Genomic DNA, 21,644 nt, shown 5'->3' on the forward strand with positions numbered 1-21,644 from the left:
TTTTCCTGAATCTCACTGACAGTCTGAAATCTCTTCTCCAAATGTGATTTTAGTTTTGGGAAAGCGAGAAGTCACAGAGCACCAAATCTGAGCTGTAGGGGGCTGAGTCACCTGGTTGATTTGATGTTTTACCACAAAACTCTGCACGAAAAGTGATGCATGAGCAGGTGTGTTGTCATGATGAAGCTGCCAATCACCAGTTGCTGATAGCTGAAGCTGTTTTTGTTGTATTGCATCTCTCAACCAATGAAGAACATCATTGCAGTACTCCTTATTAATTGTTTGGTTTGGAGGGACATCCTTGTGATGGGCAACACCTTCCCAATCAAAAAACACAGTTAACATGGTCTTGATCTTGCTGTGACTTTGCTGCACCTTCTTCAGGTATGGAGAACCAGGCAACTTCCATTGGGACTACTGGGCCTTCATTTCCAGACCATAACTGTAGACCCACAATTCATCTCTGGTATGACCTTCCTAAGGAAATCTGGATAATTGATAGTAGTTTGAACCATCATCAGCAACTGCAACACAATATTTGGGTAGCAGAAGCTGCAGAACAAATTTTGCCAGGACATGTTTCATATCAAGATCTTATGTCAAAATATCAGACACCAGTTTTTAGAATCCCCAGGTTAGCTTCTAGTCTTGCACTGTCAGGTGCCAATCTTCGTTAATTACAGTCTGTTTGTGTTCAACATTCTCAGATGTTCTGCTTGTTGCAGGCCTACCAGAACATGGATCACTTTCAACAGATTCTTGATTATCTTTGAAGTGTTTTTGCCACACTTTTATTTGTGCTGTACCCATTGCATTATCCCTGAAAGCCTTCTTAATCATACAAATAGTTTCCACAGAAGAATGTTCAAGCTTAATGCAAAATTTGATGCAGATTCATTGTTCTACTTGCTCAGTCATTTTGAATGTGATGGCCACACGGTACACATGCTCACTCAACAGTGTCTACCACCTGCAGTGACTAGTACATGAAGTTGTCATTATTCACTCATGTGCATTCCAGCCTACTCTCTTTGGCTGCCAGGTTACATCGATGTCATGCAAACCATTCTTGTTATATTAACAATGGCTGCACTTTTTCCAGACAGACTTTATCATATTCTGATTGGGGAGACAAATAATAAACTAGAAAACAAATAGATGTATCATATATCAGGTATGAATAAATATTATAAATATAAAATAAGCTGGTTGAAGGATAACATCTGTGTTGGAATGAGAAGTCTCCACATATACCCAGTTGTTGCCAGAGGCCTGAGTGAAGAGATAGTATTTGAGCAGAGATATGAGTGAAGTACGGTTAATATCTGGGAGTAAATCTTCTAGCCAAGGAAATAGCAATGCAAATATCTTGAAGGGAAGTGTGTTTAGCATTTATGAGGAAGGGCATCGAGCCCAGTGGGTTAGGCAAACACAAGGATATGAAATGAGGGGATATGCAAGGGAGATGAGCTCAGGGTAAGCCTCAGGCCAACATTCACAGAGTTGGAAGCCCCTGGAGAGCTGTGTATAGGTGGTGCCTTGATGTGGCTATGCACTTTGTTATCCTCAATGCCTTGTTCAGTGCCTGGATGAATGAAAGATTAAATTTTAATAGTTGTCAGTTAATTTTGTGATACCCCCTTAGACAACCTAACTTTCCTAAGTCTATAAAAAATATCGGTGATTTTTCTTAATAATGTAGCATTAAGCATAACAGCTGACATCCACAGTGCCAAGGCAATAAGTGTCCAGCTCTGTCCCCAACCAGTCTCTGTCTCTGTGTCTCTATGATGTGTCTCTGTCTCTGTGTCTCAAAGTTCTGTTCAAATCTCAGGTGCCAGGCAAACTCTTGAACATATTAGATAAATTTGAAGACAGGAAGCAAAGATGACACTATTCTACCTCTGTCTGAATCATTGAACTTATTTTTCACAAATTTTGGCTAGTTAGTTCTACTTTCTTAAGTCAATTTTTGTTGAGTTTAGAAAATGATGGTAAAAGAACAATTTAGGGTAAGAAAATCTGGTGCTGATAACCCATGTATTAATTGAATTATCTCCTTGCTAAAAGATAAATTTATGAGATGTTCTATATTCTCATTTACAAATCAAAATATGAAGTTACCTGTAAAAGATATTAATTTCACTATGCTTTTTCTTTGTGTAAATTTTAACTTAATGTAATTACTTAGGGAATGAGGAATTAGATAAGTACAGAAAAATACTTGATCTCCAGTTCTGCATGGAACACTTATTTTAGTTTTTGGATAATACAAACCTTTGACCAGACGGAAACTATATCCTAAAAGTACTGTATTTATCATTATAGTTTATTTATTTTATTTACTCATTCTAATAGATATATTTTGTAATTGAGAATTCTGAAAAGAAACATAAAAATACAAATACATATATTTAAATTTCACAACTCTATTATTAAGTAAATGGCACATCAAGAGGGCAAGATACAATTGAATATAAAACAGATTGGTCACAGAAAGCTAAACCTATACCTTAAATAAATGTGACCAATAAACAAACACAGCTCCCTACCGAGGTGGGAGTGTTGACTGGGAGCAGATTGTTGGTTGTTTTAGTAACTTCACTAGGATTTACCCAATCCACTGTGACTGCAATCCAGCCGAAGCTCCTGATGGAACAACTTCAGGCTCAGGAATTCATTTTGGCACTTCTCCAGTTATTGTTTTCTGCCCTGTGAAGAAAATGAAAGTTTGTGTAAATATAAAAAGAAGACTGCTTCATTATAGATGGTTTAATTACCACATTTTAAAAATATTTTAGAAATAAAAGCTTCTTTAAGAAACCAAATACAACAAATCCAAAGAAATGAGATCAAACTGCAATGTGACACATTTGGTTAAAGTATCTAGACAGAACAAACAGGTCACTGAATGGTTCCAGAAATATTTCTCCCTTAGCATCTATAATAATGTGGCAGAAAGTCATGTTTTGAAATAGCTAAAATTTTAGAGAGTTAAAGAAATATATTTTTTTCAGGAAATGAATAGTTTCTATTTAAATAGTTGTAATTATCAAAAAAAATTAGAACTTATCCTTATCCTTCACCATTAATAAATTGACATTATGTAAGAGCATATTTTTATTCTTTATCAGTATTATATGTTATTCTAATAGTCAAAAGAGAATTTTGATAGATCTTTGTCTTCTTAAAATTTTTATGATTGCTTGAATTGTGAAATATACACAACATAACATTTACTATTTCAAAGATTCTTAAATGCACAGCTCTGTGGCACTAAGAACACGCACAGTATCATGCAGCCATCACCACCATCCATCTTCAGAACGTTCTCATCATCCCAGCCGGAAACTCTGCATACTAACAATATGTTCCCCTAAACCCTGGTAACCATCACTTTACCTTCTGTTTCTAAATTTGACTGTTCTGTGTACTCCATAAATATAATTATATAATTCCACTTTTATGTCTGGTTTATCTCACTTAGCAAAACATTTTCAAAGTTCATCTATGGTATAAGATATGTCAGAATCTCTTTTATTTTCAAGGCTAAATAATATTCTATTGTATGTAAATACCACATTTTATTTATCCATGTACCTATTGATAGGCACTTGGGTTGTTTCTACCTTTTGAATACTGTGATTAACACTATTATGAACATGGGTGTAGAAACATCTGGTTGAGGTGCCCTGGCCAGTTAGCTCAGTTAGTTGGAACACTGTCCCCACATATCAATGTTGCAGGTTTGATCCTTGGTCAGGGTACACACAAGAAGCAACCAGTGAATACACAAATCAATGCAACAACAAATTGATGTCTCTCTCTCTCTCTCTTTCCCAGTCTCTCTCTCTCTTTCTCCCTCTCTCTCCATACCTTTCTCTCTCTGTCAAAGCAATAAATCAATAAAACATTTTTTAAATAAATTATCTGGTCGAGTCTCTGATTTCAATTCTTTTGTGTATTTTCTCATAAGTGAAATTGCTGGGTTATATAAAACTATGTTTAAAATTTTCCTGAGGAACTGCCATATAGTTTTCTATAGTATCTGTATTAGTTTACATTCCAAACAGCAATGTCTGAAGGCTCCAATTTCTCCTCATCTTTGGCAACACTTGTGATGTCCTTTGTTTAATTTTTTAAAATAGCCATTCCAATGAATGTAAAGTGGTATTTCACTGTTGTTTTCATTTCCATTTCCCTAATGATTAATGTTGAGCATCTTTTCATGTGCTTATTGGCCATCTGAATCTTTTATTTGGAGAAATGTCTACTCAAGTCCTTTGCCCATTTTTAAATTAGATTGCTTGTTTTTTTTTTGTTGCTGTTGCTCCATCATAGCTCTTCATATATTATGGATATTAATCACTTGTCAGATATAGGATTTGCAAATATTTTCTCCCATTCTGTAGGTTGCCTTTTCATCTTATTTATAGTGTCCTTAGATGTACAAAAGTTTTAAATTTAGGTGAAGTCCAACTTATCTCTGTTGCCTGTGTTTTTTGGTGTCAATCTATACTTCAATCTTTTAAAGATTTTTTAAAGATTTTATTTATTTATTTTTAGAGAGGGAAGGGAGGGAGAAAGAGAGAGAGAAACATCAATGGGCGGTTGCTGGGGTCCACGGCCTGCAACCCAGGCATGTGCCCTGACTGGGAATCGAACCTGTGATGCTTTGGTTCACAGCCCACGCTCAATCCACTGAGCTATGCCAGCCAGGGCTATATACTTCAATTTTTTTAATTCTTAAAGAATATAGTATCATTTAAAGTACTAGGGGAGTGCATCATCTCTTGGGAAGATAAGGTATTATAGCATAGTGTATAATTAATCTGGAGATTAAATTTACCAATGTAAAAGTCTGAAAAGAGTCCAGTGACAGAAAGCAAATATTCACTATTAATAAAAAATACAATCTTAGTAGCCACTGACATTTAACCAGCTGTTCAGTTAGCTAATCACTGAATCTTTATTTATTGCCTACTTGAGATATAATTGCTACCCTGTTATCACTAAGAGGAAAGTGCTAATATAAAATATCTTTTTAAAAGATTATGTAGACTGAAACAACACGGGTGGACCTAGAGGTTACTGTGCTGAGTGTAATAAGTCACACAGAGAAAGAGAAATGCCATATGATCTCACTTATATGTGGAATCTGAAAAAACAAAATAAATGAAGCAGGCCAGAAACAGATTCATAGTTACAGAGAACATTTTGACATTTGAGCAAAAGGAAGAGTGTTGGGGGCTGAGAGAAAAAGGGGAAGGGATTAAGAGTTACAAATTGGTAGTTACACAATAGTCATGGGGATGTAAAGTATAGTATAGGAAACATAGTAATATAATAACTATGTATCATTTCAGATGGGTACTAGATTTATCTGGGTGATTACTTCATAGGTTTTATAAATATCTAATCACAAGCTTGTACACCTAAAACTGATATAACACTGTACATCAACTAATTTAAAAGTAAAAAGTATTAAATTAAAAAAAGACCTTTTACTGAAATAACCTGAAGTACAAAAAACAGCTATTGTTACATAAGAAAAGAAGGACAGCTAGACTTTATTAGGAAAACACACACACACATACACACACAAAACAATATATAGTTACTTAGTATATATTATATGTATACAATGTATAGACAATATAGCATGTATATGTAATGTATAAAGAGTGGGGAAAAAAGTAAATTTACAATTTTTCAAATAGAAAATAATAAAATAATAAATAAGAATAAATTCTGTGTTTTGCATAATCATAACTGTAAATCCATTTTTCCTCACCCTGTATTGTTAGTATATTACAATATATACTTTTTAATGTACAATGACTAAGTATAGTGAATACTATATATTATTACTTAATATTTCTAAATTTCAAAGATTCTTTTATTGTCTTTTCATGACTTCCTTCATTTTGCTCTTTACTTTAAATATATTCAATCTAAAAAGATCCAGATTCTTCCAAATATTTGTGTGTATGTGTGTGTTCCATAAGCATATTTAACAAAAAATAGCAACCAAGAACACATAGCAAAACTACATTGAGGAAAATATAAAACTTTGGTAGAGCTAATACCAGGAAAGATAATATGAGGGAAAGAGTTATTTTATATAAGGAGAATTAGGTGCCTTGGTTAGTAAAACCTCATTTTAGAAGTTTTTCAAATCTAGAGAAAGAGTATGAAGGAAAATTAAGCATCAGGTATTTAAAATTGAAATGGAAGGAACTTTCTAATCCTCAAATTATTTGGTAATAGTTATAAACATTTACTTTACACATAATTCTTGACCTGATATCATATTTGCAATTTGTGATGACTTTGTTTGGTTTCTTGTATGTCAGTTGGAAACATCTACTTTAATTTTTAAAATTTAAAATGTCATTGCTAAACTTGCATTCAAATAAGTTAATATTTCAGCTCGTTTGGCAAAATCAGCAATTCACCCAGTGAGATTAGGGGGAACTGAGAGAGGGGATCACAGGAGATGTATCTTAGCACTAAAACACAGGTGAGCAAATTGTGTCTCATTGCTGGGCTCAGGCAACACTTTCTGTAACATTGCTTGCTTGAGAGAACTCATGAATTTACATTTGTTTTTCTAAGTCTCAAATATAATTTCAAAGATATGTGTTGTGTTACTCAGTATTTGAAGTTGAATAATGATAATCTTATGTATTCATAGAGAAACATTGTATCAGTTGTTAATTAAGGCAATTTTAGAGATAAACCATGAACATATACTATTTTGTTACTTTTAAACCCCTAGTTGTGTTGCAAGTAATATATGGTTGAAGTGAAATATTTCAAAAGTTAGAATTAAAACTATTGTAGTGTGAAGCATATCATAAACACTGGGAACTAACTACCCAAGAAACTATTCACTGAAAAAAAATCATAGTATATAACGAAGACATCAGTACTCTCCACAGGTAGTATCATATTTTTTTTGAATTGGAATTTTTAAGTGGAGGATGGTTTAATTCTTTTAAAATATACCAATGGGGGGAGAAGATGGGAGCGATGTAGGTGGGAGAGGAGCCCAGTTCTCCCTGTGCCCAGCTGGAACACCTGGCCGATCTTCTGAGAACAGAGGGAACAGCCAATAGAATCCCAGCTTATGTGAAGTTTGGAGGCCAAAAATTGCAGAGGACATTGAAATACAGAAGGTGAAGAGACTGCATTGGGATGATAAAGTCCCTGGGATCTGAGAAGGGACCTAGGCCACTGCAGCCCCTGGCCCAGGCCTGCCACAGGATATGGGGAGGAGAGTTAGATCACCAACTCCCTCCCCTACCAGAGCAGGCGGGGCAGCCTGGCACCACAAGGGACCTGGATGTTTGAAGTTGCTGGGGGCGGGGGGGGGGGGAATAGAGATGAAATGGGAGACACACAGAGGCGGTATACATCTGCTGGGACTGTGGACGCTGGCACCAGAGAAATTGAGGTGCCAGACAACATTTGGAAAAGGGAGGAGTTGGGCTGTGTAGGACCCAGACTCGGATAGTCTCCAGACTGGTTGGAAAGTTGGGCTGTGTGAAAAGCTGTGTGTTTGTTAACAATGGTGGGCAGCTGATTTGGAAGGAACTCTCAAGCAGCAGCTGGCTCGCCCACAGCGTGATTTGAGCTGTATACACACAGAGCCTGACTGGCTGAGTGGAACAGTGAGCCCAGAGACTGAGTGGCTGACCTGAGCCTGGCAGCTCGCAGAGGACCTGAGCCATAGGCTGGAAAACTGTAAATACTGCAGCCCAGACCTGGTCCCCATTCTTTCAAAACCATAGGAAGCGAGAAAAGCAAAGCCAGAGTCCCCCTCTTCCTTTGGCATCTAGGAAGACCAGTACAACTCACTGAAGAGGTTTAAAGTCAACAGGAGGCTTATTTTTTTCCATTCCTCTCTCTTTTTTTCCCTTTTTTTTCCTCCCAACAATAGAGACAATAACATGTGTAGTTATGAAGGATCCAGAGATAGATCCAAAGGGGAAGCACAAGGCTAAGCTCCAAAATTGAGAAACTGATGCAAATATCATTTTGCTATCCCATAGAGCTGGCATTTTATTGCTTATGTGTATTATTATTATTTCACTATTTTTACCACTTTTATTTTATTAGTATTTTTGTTTCTTTTTCTTATGTTTAGTTTTCCTCATTTTATTTCTGTTTAATTGCATTGTTTGACTGATTTCCATTTCTCCCTTTATAGTATTTTAATATTCCTACTTTCACTTCACCCGTGTTCCAATAACACACAACTCTTGATTGGGAACTTTTTATTCTGGTTAACCAAACCATATATTTCTTGTCATATTATTGTTGTTCTAGTACTATTATAAATAATTGTTGTTCCATACAATAGTACAACTACACAGTAACCCTCCCTGATCTTAGCCCACTTCACTTTATTCTGAGCATTATTATTCTTGCGGTTAACTCTATTCTCTCTCACACTATACCTACTTTCTATCCTTTACTTTCATTATATCTCATCACTTAACCTTGCACAAGCACTCTGTTTTCTGGATTCAGCTCACAATCTTCCTCCCCTCTAACAAGACTCTTATCTCTCTTTCACCTTTCATAAAAAGTGGCTAGTAGGGTGAAATATCACAGTTAATGCTATACTTATCCAAAGAATCTCCTATCTCTTCTTTACTTGCTGGTACTTTAAATCCCATAAAATACTCTCTCACTGTCTTAATCCATTTTGCATACCCCCTGCCACTGATCACATACAAGAATAGGTGGGAGCTGCCAACATCAGTATACCTACTAAAGGAGAGAAACCACCAGCAAAGGAACCACCAAAAGGTAAAAACCCAAGTAGAACAAGAGAGCCCACACAAACATAAGAAAGGGCAAACCTAGAGTGTCCAGACAAGGGATCAAAGAGAACACACTACTGAACCCCATAGAATTCTTATGATAAAAGTTCACCCTACAAAGACAGCTAGCAAAACAAAACATCAGGAAGCACAGAAACAAACAAAAAGAGTCACCTAAAATAGGGAGACAAAAAAAGAACATGCAATTCAAACGCATGGAAGACTCCCCACTAAAAGAGCTAAATGAAATGGAGATAACCCAACTATCAGATATAGAATTCAAAATAATGGTTATAAAGATGCTCAAGGAACTCACAAACAAGTACAAGGAACTGAATAAGAACTACAACAGTATGAAAAAGGAAATACAAACTATAAACAAAACTCAGGAATAAATGAACAATAAAATCTTGGTAATAAAAAACACACTAGAAGGAATTACAAGCAGGCTACATGAAGCAGAACATAGAATCAGTGAACTGGAAGACAAGGTAGAAGAAAACACCCAGAAAGAGTAAGAAAAGGAAAAGAGAGTCAGAAAGAATGAACAGGTGGTAAGGGAGCTGCAAGACAACATGAAACATAATAATATCCATACAATAGGGATATCAGAAGGAGAAGAACAAGGGACAGACAACCTGTTTTTAAAAGTAATGATAGAAAATTTCCCTAATTTGATGAGAGAAAAAATCACACAAATCCAGGAAACACAGAGAGTCCCAATCAAGAGGAACCCAAAGAGGCCCACTTCAAGACACACCATAATTAAAATGGCAAAATTTCAAGATAAAGAGAGAATCTTAAAGGCAGCAGGGGAGAAACAGGAAGTAACATACAAGGGAGCCCCAATAAGGGTAGTAGCTGACTTCTCAATGGGAACACTCCAAGCTAGAAGGGAATGGCAAGGAATATTCCAAGTGATGAGAACCAGAGGCCTGCAACCAAGGCTAATTTACCCAGCAAGGCTCTCAATCAAGATGGGAGGCCAAATAAGGAGCTTCCCAGACAAAACAAGTCTAAAAGAATACACTTTCTACAAACCAGCTCTGCAAGAGATGCTAAAGGGACTGCTTTAAAGAAAGGAAGGAAAAGAGAGAGAAAGAGGAACACAGGTATGAAAAAATGGTAATGAATAAGTACCTATCAATAATAACCTTAAATGTAAATGAACTAAATGCTCTAATAAAAAGACATAGAATAGCTGAATGGATAAGAAACCTTGATCCACACATATGCTGCCTACAAGAGACCCACCTCAGGACAAGAGACCTACACAGACTAAAAGTAAAGGACTGGAAACAAATATTTCAAGCAAATAAAAAGGAGAAAAAGGCAGGGGTAGCAATACTCATATCAGATAAAATAGACTTCAAAAAAAGGGCCATAAAAAGAGACTCAGAAGATCACTTCATAATACTCAAGGGAAGAACCCATCAGAAACATATAAACATTATAAATATATATGCACCCAACATAGGAGCACCCAAATACATAAAGAAAATCTTGGAGGTCTTCAAGAAAGATATTGACAGCAACACAATTATAATAAGGAATTTCAACACCCCGCTGTCAAAAATGAATAGATCTTCCAAACAAAATATCAACAAAGATATTGTGGTATTGAATAATGTCCTAGATCAAATGAACTTAACTGATATATATAGAGAGCCTTTTATCCCAAAGAAGCTAAATACACATTCTTTTCAAATGCACATGGAACATTTTCAAAGTTAAACCACATGATGAATATAAAACAAGCCTCAACAAATTCAAGAAAACTGAAATCATATCAAGCATTTTCTCTGACCACAAGAGACTGAAACTAGAAACCAATCTCAAGGAAAAAACTTAAAAACTCTCAAACTCATGGAGATTGAATAGCATGCTATTAAACAATAAATAGGTTAAGAATTAGCTCAAGGAAGAAATCAAACAGTTTCTGAAAACAAATGAAAATGAACTCACAACAACCCAAAACTTATGGGACACAGTGAAGGCAGTCCTGAGAGGGAAGGTCATAGCAATACAAGCCTACCTAAAGAAGATAGAAACATTTCAAATAAATACCCTAACCCTACATCTACAAGAACTCAAAGAACAGCAACAAAGACAGCCCAGAGCAAGTAGAAGGAAGGAAATAACCAAGATCAGTGCAGAATTAAATGACATAAAGACTAAAAGCACAATTCTAAGGATTAATGAATCCAGGAGCTGGTTCTTTGAAAAGATAAACAAAATTGACAAGCCTTCACGCAGGCTCATCAAGAAAAAAATAGAGAGGACCCAAATAAGCACAATCAGAAATGAAGGAGGAGAGATAACAACTCATACCACAGAAATAGAAGGATTGTAAGAAATTACTACCCAGACCTATATGCCAAGCTATTTGAAAACCTAGGTGAAATGGACAAATTTCTAGAAAAATATAATCTTCCAAAACTCAATGAAGAAGCGGAAAGCCTGATTAGACAAATAACAGCTGACGATATTGAAGCAGTAATAAAAAAAAACTCCCAACACACAAAATCCCTGTAGTGGATAGTTTTACAGGAAAATTGTACAAATCATTTAAGGAAGAGCTAACCCCTATCCTGATGCAGACCCCAGCCTGTGGGGTCCATGTGTTGTGGCTGCGACAAACAAATTCACATGGGCTGCAGAAGTCCTGTGGAGAAAAAGGGACAGCATGGCTGCTCTCTAAATGAGAAAGGGGGCCCTGACCCCTGCCTGGACAGGTTTTATTGCTTTTCTGGGTACATTACATTGAGGATGGTCCTTATTTGCTATGCACAGATTCCCTTTAGGTGGTTACCTTTTACAGATAACAAAGGAAAGAATGTTGCTAATTACTTAAAAGAAAAGGATGTTTTCAAATCAAGGGGGAATGGTTATACTCCATACTTGGGAGGTTTAGGACAGATCTTAGGAAGTTACTTTAAAGATATGCAGTAAACATTTGCTGCCTCAATTCAGGGTGAGGGAGTTTTAGCAAAAAGCAAGCCTCAAATCATCCTCAGTACAATGCAGGCCTGATTATCCATGGGAAAACCTATTGGTGGGCCTGAGTCCTGTGTGCTAACTTGCTCCCCACCGGCTTTCTGAGCCAGGGCCTGGGCTACATTAGCAACTGCCACAAGGATAGGTTCACTTACTATCCTTCACAGACTATTCCAAACAATTCAAGAAGATTGAAGACTCTCAAACTTTTTATGAAGCCAGTGTCATCCTAACCCCCAAACCAGGTAAAGACACAACAAAGAAGGAAAACTTCAGGCCAATATTGCTGATGAACATAGATGCTAAAATCCTCAACAAAATGTTGCCAAACTGCATCATCTAGCAATACATTAAAAAGATCATACACCATGACCAAGTGGGATTAATCCCAGAGATTCAAGGATGTTACAATATTCACAAATCAGTAAACCTTCATTGTAAACACTCATGTAATACATCACATAAACAAAAGGAAAGACAAAAATCACATGATCATATCAATAGATGCGGAAAAAGCATTTGATAAGGTACAGCACCCATTTTTTATTAAAAACACTCAACAAAGTGGGAATAGAGGGAGCATTCCATGACATAATAAAGGGCACATATGAGAAACCTACAGCCAACATCAACATCAATGGGCAAAAACTAAAAACTTTCTCACTAAGATCAGGAACAAGAAAAGGTTGTCCACTTTCACCATTTCTGTTCGACATAGTATTGGAAGTCCTAACCAAAGCAATCAGACAAAAAAAGGAAATAAAAGGCATCCAAATTGTGAAAGAGAAAAGAAAACTGTCATTGCTTGCAGGTGACATGATAGTGTACATAGAAAATCCTATAAACGCCACACAAAAACTGCTCAACCTAATAAATGAATTTGGCAAAATAGCCAGATATAAAGTCAATACTCAGAAATGAAAGGCATTTTTGTATACCAACAATAAAATATCAGAAACAGAAATCAGGAGAAAAAATCCCATTCGATACAGTAGCAAGAAAAATAAAATACCTAGGAATAAACCTAACCAAGGAGGTAAAAGATCTTTACTCAGAAAACTATACAGCACTGAAGAAAGAAATTAGGAAGGACACAGGCAAATAGAAACATGTACCATGTTCATGGATCAGAAGAATTCACATCATCAAAATGTTCATACAACCCAAAACAATTTATAGATTCAACGCAATCCCTATTGAAGTACCAATGGTATATTTCACAGATATACAACAAACACTTCAAAAACTTATATGGAACCATAAATGACACTGAATAGCTGCAGAAAGTTTGATAAAGAAGAACAAAGCAGGAGGGATCACAATACCTGATATCAAACTGTATTACAAGGCCACTGTAATAAAAACAGCCTGGTACTGGCATAAGAACAGACACATGGACCAATGGGAACAGAACAGAGAGCCCAGAAATAAAACCAAGTCTCTATGGTCAATTAATATTTGACAAAGGGGGAAGAAGCATAAATTGGAGTAAAAATAGCCTCTTCAACAAATGGTGTTGGGAGAGCTGGACAGCTACATGGGAAAAAAAAGAAACTTGATCACCAACTTACACCATACACAAAAATAAATTCAAGGTGGATCAAAGACTTAAATATAAGTTGTGACACCATAAAAGTCCTTCAGGAGAACCTAGGCAGGAAAAACTCAGATATTCCACTCAACAATATTTTCACTGATATATCCCCTAGAGCAAGGGACATAAAGGAAAGAATAAACAAATGGGATCTCATCAAAATAAAAAAAGCTTCTGCACAGCTAAAGAAAACAATATTAAAATGAAAAGAGAACCATCTATATGGGAAAACATAATTGCCAATAATACCTCAGACAAGAGTTTGATCTCCAAAATATATAAAGAACTCACAGGACTCCACTCTAAGAAGACAAGCAACCCAATTAAAAAATGGGCAAAAGACTTTAACAGAAGCTTCTCCAAGGAGGACATACAGAGGGTCAAGAGACATATAAAAAGATGCTCAGAATCGCTAGCCATCAGAGATGCAAATTAAAACCACAATGAAATACCACTTCACTTCAGTCAGAATGGCTAGCATAAGCAAAGCAACAAACAAGTGTTGGAGAGGTTGTGGAGAAAAGGGAATCCTAATGCACTGTTGGTGGGATTGCATGCTGTTGCAACTACTGTGGAAAACAGTATGGACTTTCCTCAAAACTAAAAATGGAACTGCCTTTTGACCCAGCCATTCCACTGCTGGGATTATATCTTATTAACCCTGAAACACCAATCCAAAGGAATCTATGCACCCCAATGTTCATAGCAGCACAATTTACAATAGCCAATGCTGGATGCAACCTACGTGTCCAACAGTAAGTGAATGGATCAAAAAACTAAGGTATATTTACACAATGGGATACTACACAGCAGAAAGAAAGAAGGAGCTCTTACCTTTTTTGACAGCATGAATGGAAATGGAGAGTATTATGCTTAGTGAAGTAAGCCACTTGGTGAAGACAAATGCCATATGATTTCACCTTTAACTGGAACTTAACCAACAAAACAAACAAGTAAGCAAAATATAACCAAAGACATTGAAATTGGAAACAAACTGATAGTAACCAGAGGGAGAGAGGAGCGGATAATGGGGTAAAAGGGTGAAGGGTTTGCAGGAACAACTATAAAGGACACATGGGCAATAACAAGAAAGGGTAGAAACAGGGGAGGGAGATGGGGTAGGCTGGGATGGTGGGGAGGGGTGGGGTGGAAAAGGCAGAAAACTGTACTTGAATGACATTAAAAATCATAAGTATTTAGTAAAATAAATAGATAAATAAAATATACCAAGGGATGAAGTTATTAATTTATTTATCTTTACTTTTACACATTCACAATGACCACATGTAACTTGAAATAAATGTCATTCTTTTCCTTTACCCATTGATACCAGCCACAACCAAAAAAAATTACCTAGAAATAAATTTGAAATCTTAGCTGTGACCATCTAAATCTACATCACATTGGTAACAGTGTCTTTTAAATATAAATACACATGGTGCCCCCTGAATTATTTTTTCTATTTTAGAGTAAAAAATGATGACATTAATAAAAGTCCTTCGTGAAAAAAGGTAAAATCTTCTGTCATCAAAACAGTGTTATAATGTGGATTAGTAGCTAAAGTGTATATGCAACATAGGGGCATTTAAAAGTCAATTATCATCTTAAGAGCAAGGGTTTCACCTAGATTTTTGTAAAGCAGGCACTTGGTCTCCAAGTGAGGAGGTGGGATGATTTAAGTTACTGTCGACAGTCTGGTGTTACTATAGGTTACCGTGCACCACTCTGAAGATTTGTTTTCAAGATCCTGCTCAGCATAAGGCCCTGTGTGACCTAGGGTAAGTCATTCGCATTGTCAAAGTCTTAGTTTTTTTTAATCTTTAAATTCTCATTTAATTCTAACCTTGTTTTTGGATAGGTTATGCAACTAGAAAAGGCTATTTTGTTCTTACTATTGAAAAGGCTATTTCTAGAAATTCACTTCATCAAGAAAATCCAACAAAATCTGTAGAAGACACTATCACAACTTGCAATATTTCAAGAAACCATGATTTTGGAATCAATTGAATTCAGTATTGATAATTAGATACTTTGTTCCCCTTTTTTCTCTCCAATCTCATATTTTTTCTTATAATCTTATAAATATTATGTGACACCATAAATATAGATTGCAATTATGTTCATCCGTGGAAGATCACTTAGTATACTAAATTTCTTAGCAAATTAATTTTATTCAATACTAATTTTGTACAAGTTATGGAAATTTTATTGCAAATAATTTTCAAAGATAGTATTAATTAATAAAAATTTAATATTCAACATTGTGATACCCATATTTGAACTGTAATTTATTCTTGCCAACTTTTCAGTGCCCACCAAGACTGTAAGCCCCGGAAGTTCCACATTATGGTACATAAATGTTGTGGATCTAGGATAAAGTCTATTCAGATTTGATTTTTCAAAGGTCAGTGCACTTGAATTCTATCAATGAGTCTTGAAGCTGCTTACTACTGGCACTCGTGACCACTTCTATTCCCACTTTGCTGAGTAGCAGCACATTTGAACCTGGGTTTTATGCAGTGTAACCAAACAGAATTCCAGGCTCCTGTGTTGCTAGTTTTCTCCCTTTTTGGTCCTTGACAACTTTTCAATCAACTTTCCTTGTTATTTAGAGTTAAATATATGTTAGAAAGCTGTATTAATTTTAAAAAATAATGTATTGGGGTAACTAATGTTACCCCAGGTGTACAACTTCATAACATGCCACATAAATATGCTACTGTGTGCTCCCCACCCAAAGTCTAGGGGAAGACTGAGAGAGTGAAGGGAGACAAACATATAGTGACTTAAAGGCCTTTTTTAGAAAGTGAGAAGAACTTCTAGCTGGGAAACTAACCTGGCTAAAATGGTGAGGTGCTACTAGAGGTATTTAGTGATTCAAAGATCCCTGCAGCTGTTAACTGCTATTGTTGAGCCAGCCTTGACCTTTGAGTCCTCTTGGCGAACATTTTAGTAGTGGGAAAAGCCATATTCCACATGGCCCCTGATCCCATGTGGTCACTCCCTCCTGCCACTGAAACTGCCAAGAAACTCAAATAGCAGCCTTACATTTCATTTTCATATTCTGCTTGAGTGAGGCTGTCTGTCTAATGTACAAGTTTGCATCTTTTTCCTGGATTTTATGTTCATTGTTTTTTATTTAGTTGCTTATTTACTTAGTTATTCATCTGTTTATTTACTTAACATGCAATGATCATAAGATGCACTCATCAATACATTAGGTATTTCCATAGTGTTTTAATATTTTTGAACATTACTAGTTTAAAATATATTTATTTTATTTTCTACTTTTCCATTTCAATTAGATTATTTAAAATGTCAAATTCTCTTTGAAGAACTCATAAGCAAAATGTTTACCAGTATCAACAGGCATTAGGTCACTTGTGGCTTGGAACTGCTTGTCTCAGGTTGTAGGTTTAAGATGTGATGGGAGAAACAGACAAGTACTAAGGCTGCCTCCTAGCAGTTCAGAAGGTGTCACCTGTGAATTCCCAGAAGACTTCATGTGGCCGGATGCAACGTAACCTGTCCCTGTCAGGCCACTTTCTAGAGTGAGAGGTGTCCTGCAGATGACTGGAGCCAAAGGCATTAATGATGAAACATAACTAAAACCAACAAGTGAAAAAGGAGAAGGAAACCAATACTGTAGAGTTGAAGTGATTCATATCTGTCAAACCACCATACTTACTGAGGAAGAAGAGTCGTCCAGCACTGGATGAACTTCGAGGTCAGTAAAGCATTTTGTACTGGTTTCTGTATCTGGATTTCTATATGTACGCAACTAACTAGAAGTAGATTATAGTCCCTGGAAATCTCTTAATTTCTCACTTGTATTGAGTGTTTTTTTCCTAATTTGTAGAGGAAGATTGACCCTAAAATAATGACCTAAAATTAAATAGGAAGTTGGAATAGAACTTACTGACTTTGAAATCTACATTTTCACTTTGGTGTTTTTTTTCCCTAAGCTCCAGAGTCATATATCTTGATGTCTATCAGAAGAAAACACCTGGCTGGCGTAGCTCAGTGGGTTGAGCGCGGGCTGAGAACCAAAGCGTCGCAGGTTCGATTCCCAGTCAGGGTACATGCCTGGGTTTCAGGCCATGACCACCAGCAACCGCACATTGATGTTTCTCTCTATCTCTCTATCTATCTCCTTCCCTTTCCTCTCTAAAAATAAATAAATAAAATCTTTAAAAAAGAAGAAGAAAACAAACTCTCTGTTTCCCTAAATATACTCTTCTTTATGTGTATGTGCATATCTATAATTTTCTTGTCTTGCCTCACTCCTGCTTCTGGTTATGAACTCACTGTATATTCAGTGCCTCATAAAAACTACAAACTCAATCAATATTAAACAAAGTAAACTGATCCTAGTAATATAAGTTTGAGTCATTTGAAATCCTTCTTTTACTTTCAGTATATCCTAAGTGCAAGAAACCAGAAGGCATTATAATTTTTCCTAATAAATTGTTTTCAAGCCTTTTATTTTTTCTATTTTAAGACTCTTAAGTACATCCTAACACTGTCTATTGGGTACTCATACCACCCAGTGAAAAAAAAATGGAGGCAAAAAGGGAAAAAGAGTGGGCAAGGCCATGCATGCTATGGAAAGAATACTATGTAGATAGGAAGAAGGAATAAAGACAAGGAAACAGCAGTTGACTTGCAACCAAAGTGATTCTGCTATTGCAGATGGACTCAGGTTAAGACCCAGGGATGTTGCTGAAGTGACCTCTCATTTCTTCTCTCAGTATGGAGGAAAGTCATGGGTTGCAGGGTGCAAGATAGGAGGGTTGAAGATTCTGGTCAGAGGTAAGTTGCATGGCACAAAGGTGCTTTTCACAGTGGTCAGGACTCCAAGATGCCTCAACTCAGGATGCCAGTCTGGGTACTTCCTTCTTTGCTTCCACTGATTCTGCTGCTGCTCCTGGAGCTGCATCTTCCCATCCCCCACCTATTTCATTAGCTGTGGCACAATGGGGTTCTGGATAACACAAGGTTGTGGGGGACAGCTAATGGGACTCCTCAGACCAGACTGCTTCCACAGTGTCTCATTTTTACCCAGCCTCATGGGTTTGCTTTTCCTGTTCCTTGAAAATCCCAGGCACACTTCTGCCTTCTGGCCTCAGCATCTGGAGCTTCCTTGTGTCACTCAGGTTCTGTTCAAAGGTCACCTCATTAGAAGGCCTTCCCTAGTCACCAATATGAAGTAATCTCTGCATCACTCTCTATCATGTCACCCCCTTAAAATTTTTTCATAACACTTAGTATTGTTGATATTATTGTTTTTATTTAATTAATTATCCAAAAAGTTATTAACTTCAAAAGAGTAGGCACCTTTTTTGACACATTCATTGTGTTGTAGACTCAATATCTACAACAGTGCATGCAATAGTAGGTGCTCAATAACTGTTTGCTAAGTAAATGGACTGCATACAACACAAGCAGCAGTGGGAGTTCTTTCTAACCAGGTGAGAGTAATGGCTACACAAGATAAGAGGGAATATAGGTTATCTGAGATGACTTTAATAATGAAGGAAATTAAGGCAAAGACTGTCACAGTACCTAACCCTGGAGATAAAATGGGGGAAATTTGACTTAAAGCAGGTCTGGATTTCAGATCCTCCTTTTCCATTGTGATTCATACATACTATGAGATCGTAATTCTGATTGGCATGTCCTTTAAAAAGCTTTCCTCCTTCCCTTACTCCTGTCCTTACTCCTGATGTTACCAGGGTCTCAGGATCAACCATTTACATGTCTCACAGGATAATAAGATGACGCACAAAAATACCACAAGATGTGTTTGTCAAAAAATTACACGTTTTCTGCATTTTTGGACCACTTCTCTATTTCTAACCCAGACAAAAGCCTTGTAGTAGAGCTCTTCATTTCTATTACTCTCCAACTCCCCACATTACATCCACTCCTGGATGGCCTGTCCACATTAGGTGGGTGCTACCTTTTAGCCCAGAGAGAGTAGGACCTGGTGCCAGAGATAGTATCATCCAGGGTATGGCCAGGAGGTACTCCTGAGCTGGCCCACCAGGACCCCTACTCTTCCTACACCCAACTTCTTCTTTGCAGTTTTCCCCTTCCAGCTACCAACTCCCTGTGGTGCTGGAGCAGCCAGTGACAGTGTTACTATAGGGACACTGCCACATTGCTTATAGGCATTCTGCTTTTTGCTAATCAAGACTGGAATTTGATTAAAGGAGGGTGTGGCTATCCCCAGGATCAGAAGAACTCACCTGTGTAGTATATGATCCAATTGAAAGCCCTACACTCTGAGCCCTTAGTGTCTTCAGAGGCAGCTCTCCAAGGGCAGGGGAATGTGGGACTGGCAGGACTGAGCCTGCTCCAGAGAGAACAATGAGCTGAACAGAACTGGAGAGAAAACTGCAGCAACAGCAAAACTGTGTGGAGGACCAGCCTCCTGCTTTTATCTTTCATTCAAACTAATTAATTCCTTATTAATTGGTTTTTGGTCTAAAAATGAATCTGGGATTGCTACTTTTATTTTTTTAAATATCCTCAATGAGAGCTACTGAGCCAGAGATAGTGAGTAGGTAAAGGAAGGGGGACATGGAAGTTGTGGTTGGAATTTCCTGTACTTGGAACCACAGACTAGGTCTGGGGAGCTGGAGTCCTTCAGGAATTGCGTGCTGGAGTCTTATCAGAACACTGAAGATTTTAATTCCTGCAAAGTTAGTCCTAGCCAGCCCTGATAGATCATCTCTTGATTCACATCCTTGAGGCATTTTAATGCATAGCTTAGAGCCTTGCGAAGCTTGAGGAAAGCCTCCATTTTTAACTAGTAAGATTAGCTAAGTTTGTAAACAGGAACATGTTGGGGACTTCTAGGGAAAAAATTATCAGGCAGTAGGAACCTGTTGTTCATTTGCACACATGAAGCACTTCATAAGCCTCAAACACTATCAGCAGCAAGCAGGCTCCAGCTGGACTGCAAGGATGTGTCCAACAGGGTGCAAAGCCAACAGTGTTGGAGGTGCTCTGCTATGGTGCACCTCTGACACTGTTGGCTTTGCACCATGGGCAAATGGCATTTTTTAGGGCAGTGCAGAGGGATCTCTATGGAATGGAGAGGGTACCCCAATACCCAGAGAATGCTGTTAAGGTCTTGGTTGTTGTTCGTCTATTGTTTTTGGTGCTGTAAATTAAATCTACCAATGAGTCAAGGACTATATATGATTTATTGTTTGTTTCTTCACTGGTACCTGACCCACTGGGGTGCTCAACAGATATCTGTTTAACGAAGGAAAAAGTATACTCAGAGTGCCAAGTTAAAGGGGACATTAGCAATAAGAATATGTCTAGAAAAGGGTTTCCTGGGAAGTGAGAATTAAGAAACATTCCAACTTAGAAATGATTGAAAGAATGGATTAAAGAAATGGTAGACTTACATGTTGCTGCAGAGGGCAAATGCAGAAGGCAAAGTAAGACCAGTGCTTGCAGACCAGAATAATGGATTTTTACTCACCAGAAGGGCAAATTGTAGAGAAAAACAAATGGGATTACAATATGGTGGGATGCTTTATAAAGTGTCAAGCAGATGCTAAAATAGTGTAAGCCTAGAAGATTGTAGTCTCCCTAATAAGTTAGAAATTTGAACAGATAACTTTCATTAAAACTTTCATTATATATATAACATTTGAAAAGAATGTTCTCTTTCTTTCCAGGAAGTATAAGAAGGCTGGAATCACTAAGGGCAACAAATTCTGAAGACAGACTGGGGAGAGAAGTAAGGAAATTTGTGTGTCTCCAAATGGCAAACTGCACTCACCATCATGAGTGACCAGGTAGGGTGGTGGTGAGATGCATCTTCATCTGCTGGAAAGTCTCCTATTGGCCTGATCTGACCAGGCAGAGATGATTTGTGGTTTATTTTTTATTTGGTTTCACCTTTTCTCACAATAGAATATCCACCTATATTTATTTGGGCAACAATGAGATACTAGACTTCTTATGCAGAAGAAATGCTTACAAGACATTAAATACATATTTAAACTTTTTGAATAAAACGACTCATATTTTCAGCTTCATTGAGATATAATTGACAAATAAAATTTTAAGATATTTAAAATACATGTATGATGATTTGATATATGCATACATTTTAAATTAATTCCCTCACCTAGTTAATTATAATATCCAACTCCTCACATATTATTTTTCATTTTCTTGTGAGAACATTTAAG

At 36.9% G+C, this 21,644-nt stretch overlaps 1 long non-coding RNA gene across 1 annotated transcript in view; it reads right to left on the bottom strand.

Moving 5' to 3' along the window:
* Positions 1–1,013: 1,013 nt before the first annotated feature.
* The window catches only part of LOC123822878, a 45,102-nt gene continuing 24,471 nt past the window's right edge, over positions 1,014–21,644 (bottom strand). Inside the window, exons 2-3 of the long non-coding RNA XR_006786442.1 lie at positions 2,616–2,712; positions 1,014–1,585 (exon numbers count right to left, since the gene is read on the bottom strand). This is a non-coding gene — a long non-coding RNA (uncharacterized LOC123822878). The remainder of the gene's footprint in view (positions 1,586–2,615; positions 2,713–21,644) is intronic.

Source organism: Phyllostomus hastatus, unplaced genomic scaffold, assembly GCF_019186645.2.
Source record: "Phyllostomus hastatus isolate PE091 unplaced genomic scaffold, TTU_PhHast_1.1 phas_contig_449, whole genome shotgun sequence".
Taxonomy (NCBI): Eukaryota; Metazoa; Chordata; class Mammalia; order Chiroptera; family Phyllostomidae; genus Phyllostomus; species Phyllostomus hastatus.